We start from the raw sequence: 8,511 nt of genomic DNA, 5'->3' as shown, positions 1-8,511 counted from the left end.
TTTTCCGTCTCTTTTTTGTTGTTGTTGTTGTTGACTATTTGAAGAAGTCTGTAGTATGTTTGTTTCAGGAGGATACAATCTAGGTATGTATACCTCATTTAAAATTCATCTTAAAGGAAATGGAGCAGCAAACATGTCAGAACACGTGGTTTACGCTGAACCAGGTTTAAGAAGATTCAGTACTCAAACAGCTGATGTACGTTAAATTCAAGCAGAGTTGGCTGTCAGGAAAAGCTGAGAAACACTCATGTGTGGTTACAAAATGGGGTTTGGCAAAATTAGGAATCTTGCTGGACAGCAATCCAACCAGTTCTTAAATTTGTGTCATGATAAACAAGACAGATGGTAACATAAGCATTCTTCCTCTTGAGAAGCGGTATCAGTTTAGTTATTCCAAAAAAACTATTAAAATTAGTTTAATGTCTGTCTGCCAGAGCAGATCAGGTTTTAGTCGTAAAGCCCCCTTTTTTTGAGCCTTCTACATTTTATGCAGCAAGAACAATGAAACATTGAGCTGAGATTCATAGCTTATAACATCTTAATTATAAAAGTTTTTGTTTAATGCATATTTTAACTTTAAGTTATTTAAAGACTCCTGCAAATTCAAGTTTCTTTGTGATTGTAAGAGAACTTCGTCCTATTATATTTATTCATGTAATTATGACAGATATCGTCCTGGGACAGGCCTTGACTTCTGTTCTCTGTAGAGGACATTGTATTTTAGTGAATCTCAGTTTTAAGTCTGGATGTCCTGTTCAGAGATATCAGATGTTTAGAAGTTTGATTGGAAACACTCCCTTTCCCTTGTCTTCAAATATGACTGATATCGACAGAATGATCAGCTGTAGCAATCTTATGAAAATATGTTTTAATTCTCATTGAAATATGGCTAATTGTCATATTGTTTGTGGTAAACAAACCAATGAGGAAAATGTGATGGTTTCTAATCAGAATATTATTTTTTTTTGTTTTGAAACTGGGCATCATTTTCATCCATGTCTTCCGTAGAGGAAACCAGGACAAATGGCATGTTGGGGAGACAATTCAATTGGGAAAGAAATGATAGATAAATATTCCTATGAAATATGAGATATTCTCATGAAAATGTTGCCAGGTTATTACTCCCATTATTACATTTCTTTTTTCATTATGGTTTTAACGCATTAATTTTCAAATTAGATACATTGTATAGAATTGGAATACCCTTTTATGGACATTTTATGCACATATTCCATAAAAATAGTATTATCAAATCATTATTTTATAGCTTTCATAAAAGAATTCTGGAGAATCATCTTTATACAAAGTTTGGCTAAAATTAGTTTTATATATATATAATTATTATTTTTTTCTTTCTGGTTCTCACGAGCATGTAAAGCATTATTCCTCCTCCATCCACTAGAGGCGCTGCGTCATTAACACGTCACGTAACGTCCGGCTACCTTAAAAACATCCGGTAGGTGTTTATGCCGTGGAACAGATGGAGCCGTAGCTCTAAATAAATGTGTATTTAACATATTTAATTTAAGTATATATTTGACATATATTCACTGGAATCAATAAAGGTTTCTTCAAGGTATATTCTGCCGGAGACAGTTTGAATCTGCCTTAGTGTGGGTGAGTGTTGTTGGCCTACAGACATATTCTCGTTATGATTGAGTTTTCAGAATCAGAAATCAGAAATAACTTTATTTCTAGCTATGTTTACTTATACGAAGAATTTGTTTGGGTGACAGAAGCTTCCAGAGTGCAACAGAATGACAGTGACAAGACACATATAATAAAAACAAATACAAATTTAAATAAGTAAATAGGAAATATATATATATATATATATATATATATATATATATATATATATATATATATATATATATATATATATATATATAATACACAATAGATGATATTTGTGTGTACATGTGTGTTATGTAGAAATGCAAGGAAATATAATAAGAAGTGTGTAATGATAACACTATGATAACATCACATTTTTCTAATGCAATCATGCTTTATTTAATAGTTTTTAACTAACTAACAGAGCAATATATCATTCATCTTGTGACTGACATTGAATGATCTCATTGATGTTCTGATGTATGTTGATTTAGTGACAAATATCTTTAGTGCTGAGGTGTTTAATCATAGTGATTAGACCATTTATGCATTTTTCTTCTTTTATGTATATCGTATTTGAAGCTTTAAGAGTGTTAACTAATATTTATCAAACTCTATAAATTACGTTTTTGTGAAATTGTATTAACTATGATTAAGTGTTTTAAAATAAAACAAACCAGCTTAAACCATTTTTAAAATAAATACACCAACAGTATAGAAAGTGACCGATGAAGGGGGAAACTGATATATTAAGACCTATGAATAGCAAAAAAAATGTCCTGTCCAGTAGGAATCTCTCATTGTACCATGGTCAGATTGTCAAATTTGTTCTCCGACAGTGATCATGAGCGACAGTCATCCTCTTCGTCCGTTGAGCTCCGCGTCTGAGATCGATCACCTCCATCTCCTTTCAGAGCAGCTCGGCGCTTTAGTTCCCGGTGAAGAGTACAGCGACGTCACCTTCGTGGTGGAGGAGAAGCGCTTTCCTGCACACAGAGTCATTCTAGCGGCCCGCTGCCAGTATTTCAGGTCATTTGAGAGATGCTGCATGTCTATTGAGACATTTCTTGAGAGAAATAAAAAATTGCTTATGATAAGAACAGAATCCACATGGTACCAAAGTGAAGCTGGGTCCTTCTGTAAAACACATGCTTTATCCATTTTTTAATTCAAATTTCTGTGTGATTTTTAACATTGAGAGAAATAATGAGACAAATGTGATGCAGTTATTTGTTATAAATAGAATTGGGTCACCTGAAGCTACATTAATAGATTTTGGTAACACTTTACAGTAATATTACAGTAATTTGTCTGCAGTATTTATTAATCTTGTTAATGTTAAGTAATATGAATATAGCTAGTTCATCTTATTTCAGGTCACAACATGTACAACTTTTAAAATTAATAATGTATGAGAAAGTGTTTTAAATGAACTAAGATTAATAAATGGCTTAGAAATGTGTTTTTCAATCGTTAATATAGTTAACAAGTTTACAAATTATTGTAAAGTATTCCCTAAATTTGTACATGCATCAGGATAGAATTATCGATTTAGAATGAGAATTTGATGCTTATATTTAAAAAAAATGTAATTGTTTTCTACACAAAATCATAAAATCAAAAATAAATAAATAAATAAATAAAAATACAAGAGCTTTGTTTACATTATAAAAACATCAGCTATTCTTTGTGAATCATTTTGTTACACATATTGATGAGTGACACATTTTGAGCCACATAACAGTGTCAGTGTTGCAAAGAGAGTTTTTGTAGAATATTAATTTCTTGTTAATAAAACAGGCTTTGTAACCTAACCTTGGTGAAATTCTTCCTTCATTTCAACCTCTTTCGTTCTGACTCCTCAGGGCTCTGCTGTATGGAGGGTTGAGAGAGTCCCGGGACCAGGCGGAGGTTAGGTTGGAGGAAACACGTGCCGAGGCTTTTTCTCTCTTGTTGCGGTACCTGTACACGGGCCGAGCCACCCTGAGTGCAGCCAGGGAAGAGACTCTGTTAGATTTCCTGGGGTTGGCGCACCGCTATGGCCTCCAACCACTAGAGGGCTCCATATGTGAGTTTCTCCGCACTTTATTGAGCACACAAAACATCTGTCTGGTGTTTGACGTGGCTAGTCTGTACTGTCTGAACGGCTTGGCCGAGGCCTGCATGGCCTACATGGATCGTAACGCCATCAAAGTGTTGAAGTCAGACGGCTTTCTCACACTTTCAAAGGTGAGTGATAGAAAATAAGATCATTTTAAAACATAACGGTTATGATTAATACATAATATGCAGTGCTGGGGGTAACGCATTACAAGTAACGCAAATTATGTAACCAGATTACTTTTTTCAAGTGACTAGTAAAGTAACACATTACTTTTTAATTTACAAAAAAATATCTAAGTTAACATTTCTTCTTTTTTTAATTGCTGAAGAGAGTTGAGCTTTCTTCTTCTGTGCTCTACTGTACAGATGGGAATTTACATTTCCTTCATCCTGAGGCTTTTGGTGGGAAAGGGCTTTTACATTTGCCAAAAATATAACTTTTTATATTAAAAGCAAAGAAGCAAGCACAGCCCAGATTTAAAAAGTAACGCAAAAGTAACGTAATGCATTAATTTCAATAGAAAGTAACTAAGTAATTAGTTACTTTATTTAGGAAGTAATGCAATATTGTGATACATTACTTTTCAGAGTAAAGAGTTCCCAAACACTGATAACATGGCTGTTCTTCCTCTTCTTCCTCTCTGCAGTCTGCCCTGTTGACTGTTGTGAGGAGAGATTCCTTCGCTGCAAGTGAGAAGGAGATATTTCAGGCCCTCTGTCGCTGGTGTCACCACAACGGCAATGGCCCAGAAGCGAAGGAAGTGATGTCAGCAGTGCGCCTGCCCCTGATGACCCTCTCTGAAATGCTGAATGTGGTTCGTCCCTCGGGCCTCCTCAGCCCGGACGACCTGCTAGATGCCATACAGACCCGCTCGGAGAGCAGAGACATGGACCTCAACTACCGCGGCATGCTCAGTGCGTTTACTTCTCTCCGCTCATCAGTCTGTAGATACATAGGTCAAAAAGGAGACGTCACAGTTTGGCGTCCGCATCAAATTCAATTACAAAAATGATTTTTATACACATCGAGTGTCTGCTTTAATGTTTCAAATTATATATATGAAAATAAAATGTCAAAGTATGGGTGAAATAATGTTGTTCCATAATAGACATATTTATGTAAAAATGTAATAACATCACACTTTTTTTCATAGTTTGGCTGGTCCTGCGACTTGAACCGTCTCATTACTGTCTCCAGCCGCCAGAGGGCGCTCTATGCTGCTCATTTCTCCTGTAGTCTACCACTGAGCAGCGTAGAGCGCCCTCTCGCGGCTGTAGATGGTAATGTTTTCTCTTGGTGCTTGGTTCTAAATAAATGCGACTTATACTGAAGTGCGACTTATAGTCTGAAAAATATAAACAATTTATTATGCTAAATTTGAGGTAATACTTTATTTTCTTTAAAGGGATACTCCACCCCAAAAGGAAATTTGTGCCATTAATCAAAAATGTCAAATGTTTCCACTGCTGTGCTGTGTGTTGTAGTCCCCGAGGAGAACATTGCCACTATGAAGCACGGCGCTGTGGTGGTGAAGGGTGAGATGAAGTCTACTCTTCTGGACGGAGACACGCAGAACTATGATCTGGACCATGGCTTCTCAAGACACCCCATAGAAGAAGACGGACGGGCCACTGGCATCCAGGTCCGTTTGGGTCAATCCTTCATCATCAACCACATACGTCTACTGCTGTGGGACAAGGACAGCAGGTAATGCAATATTAAAGAAATAAATCCTTCCAACATTAATTACCTTTATGTCTTTCTAAACACAAAAGAGATTTTTTATGCTTCTCTTTTTCATATAATTTAAAGGGAATGAGAATAGATGCTGATGAGTTCCACCTGTATAATAGCTTTGGATACAAGGCACAATAACTAATCATCATCCTTGTTAAACTTGGCTCATTTTAAATATGCAATATACTTTTTGTTATATGTACCATGCAGGCATATTATTTCTCTCTCTTATCTGCAGGTCATACTCGTACTATATCGAGGTGTCTATGGATGAGCTGGACTGGGTGCGTGTGGTGGATCACTCCAAGTCCCTGTGCCGCTCCTGGCAGCATCTTTATTTCCCAGCACGAGTCTGCAGGTACAACATGTTACACAAAACCATCTTTGAAAAACATTATATTGTTGTACAACTTCCTCTTTTGAAAAAATCAAGACAATTACATTGAAATGAAGGCAAGGCAAAAAAGAGCTTTTGCATTCACAAATCAAATTTTTGTTCCAGGTGATTTACTTCTTGCCCAGTGATATAAAAATCCCCAAAGTGTGATTTTTGTATGCACATTTGTATGTAGAATATAAATGTAATGGATTCTTTGATGAATAGCAAGTTCAGAACGGCAGCATTTCATTGAAATAACAATTTAAAAACCTTTACTATTACTTTTGTTCAATTTAATGCATTAATCTCATGCATAACACATAAAAGAATTACTGTGTTTTAAGATGTTATATTGCTAACTATTGTCTGCGTTCGTTAACATCTCTGGTTTGCTTTTTTATTCAGGTTTATTCGTGTTGTAGGGACACATAACACTGTCAACAAAGTGTTTCACTTAGTGGCTCTGGAGTGCATGTACACACACCAACCTTTTACCTTGGAGAAAGGCCTTCTGGGTAATGCAGTTTTTTTTATTTTCAGGAAGTTACTCCTACATATCAGCTTGGCTACTGAAACTCATGTCTCCTTGCAGTTCCCAGAGAGAACGTGGCGACCGTGCAGGGATGTGCTAGTGTGATCGAGGGTGTGAGTCGCAGCAGAAACGCCCTGCTCAATGGGGACACAAGCCACTATGACTGGGACTCGGGATACACCTGCCACCAGCTGGGCTCTGGAGCCATCGTTATCCAGCTCGCTCAGCCTTACATGCTGAGCTCAATGCGGTACGAGAGCTTATGTTCAGGGTTCAGTAGAAGTTAAAGGTTATAATTCTGTCATGATTTATTCACACTCATGTCAATGCGGCATGAACATAAAAAATTATGCTTAGATGATAATAAAGTAAATTCACAGACTCTGTCCAGCTCATAAAATTAAACAGAAGTATCATAAAAGTAATGGAACAGTGAATGGAACAAACAGAAATTGAATCCGTTATTTGTCAAAAAACCTGCTCTGCCACAGATCTCAAATCTAATTACAGTGGAACCAAAAGCACTTACAGTGGAAGTAAATAGAAAAAAAAGAAAGCAAGGCAATTTAATAAATGATACAATACACACAGTTTCAAAATTTCAATTTTATTTACATAGCACTATTAAACACAACAATAAAACATTTCAATAAGACAATACATAATAATACTATAAAAACAGTACAGTAGAAAATTCTCAGTTTTAAAATGCTAAATCAAAAAGGTAAGTGTAGCCAAAAACGTAGCCGCAAGACTAAAACATTAAACAGACTCAAGGACTAAAATGACAATCCTACTGACAAAATTATGATTTGGAGAACATCTGGAAGAGTAAGCAAAAGTAAATTAGAATCTTCTTTAAAATCACCCCAGATTCAACTTTAAATAAAAATAAAACCTGATTAATATCACCATGAATTGTAGAGGCCCAGAGTAATGCTAAATTATTAACATCAAGACTTACCGGTAATAGGAAAACTGACATTGTAAATGCATAACAGCAGAAGTGTGCTAGGTCTTTTGGGTGTGGTTTCTAAACTTCTCTTGAACTTTCATTGACTTAACATGTTGTGGTGGGATTATAAACAAGAATAATTGGTGGGAGAATGAACAAGTTTTTTTCTCATTACAGGTTAACCTGTATTTAATGTGGTCTGGCTTGTAATTACATTTTTACTTTGGACAGTTTCTAGACATCCACATTTTTGTTCAAAGGAATAATTTTCCTTCCTTCAAGTTATATTTACCCTTGAATGCCTTTCAGAACTGATGTTTTGACTCTGTCTTGAAATCTGTGTGTTTATAGGTTGCTGTTATGGGACTGTGATGAGAGGAGCTATAGTTATTACGTGGAGCTGTCCACAGACCAGCAGCATTGGGTGGAGAGTTGGTAGACTGCACTAAGGTGGCGTGTAGGTCAGTGTATTCTTTTTTTATCATCTCATTATTCACCCTGTTTTATCATTTTTATGTTATATCTTCCCAGTGTTTATGTTATAATTGTAAAGGTTGTTTTCGCATGTAATTCCTACAGGTCGTGGCAGACCTCTAACATTTGACAGACAGCCTGCATCCTTTTATTCGTATTGTGGGAACTCAAAACACAGCTAACGAGGTGAGTGCTCTCTGGACACTTTCTGTGACTCTTTCCAGCTTCACTTCAAAGGAATACTTCACCCAAAAAGGAAAATCGGATGAACATATTCCTCTATGCTTTCTCCGCTAGGTCTTCCACTGCGTTCACTTTGAGTGCCCCGCACAGGTGGACATGGTTGTTAAAGAAGGAAGACCTGGACCAGATCAGCTCAAACCAGAATGCAGCTCCCAGAACTCAAATTCACAGAGCCTGATGTCCCAAAAACCCTCCATGTCTCCGCCTATATAGACTGTGGATGGAAGTATGAAAAGACACACTTGAGACACTCATCTTGAAAAGTTGTGTTCTCAAGGTTACGTGCTGCTAAAAAAAGAACTCTTTATATTTATAATGAGAAAAACTTGAGCTGATTATAAGATGATGGTGAATATAAGAATGACTGTCACGTGCACTTATTTTATTACGTTCAGATAACTTTAAAAAACATTATAATAAAAGTATTACAGACCTAGTGTTTTTTAAATACTCTCAGTTATTAGACATCT

At 36.1% G+C, this 8,511-nt stretch overlaps 1 pseudogene; it reads left to right on the top strand.

Annotated features, from left to right (window-relative positions):
* The first annotated feature begins 1,436 nt into the window (after positions 1-1,436).
* On the top strand, positions 1,437-8,358 carry LOC113072574 (BTB/POZ domain-containing protein 9-like; annotated as a pseudogene).
* The last annotated feature ends 153 nt before the right edge of the window (positions 8,359-8,511 follow it).

The sequence above is a fragment of the Carassius auratus genome, unplaced genomic scaffold, assembly GCF_003368295.1.
Source record: "Carassius auratus strain Wakin unplaced genomic scaffold, ASM336829v1 scaf_tig00009534, whole genome shotgun sequence".
In the NCBI taxonomy this organism is placed as follows: Eukaryota; Metazoa; Chordata; class Actinopteri; order Cypriniformes; family Cyprinidae; genus Carassius; species Carassius auratus.
This window is presented reverse-complemented; position numbering and strand designations above follow the sequence as displayed.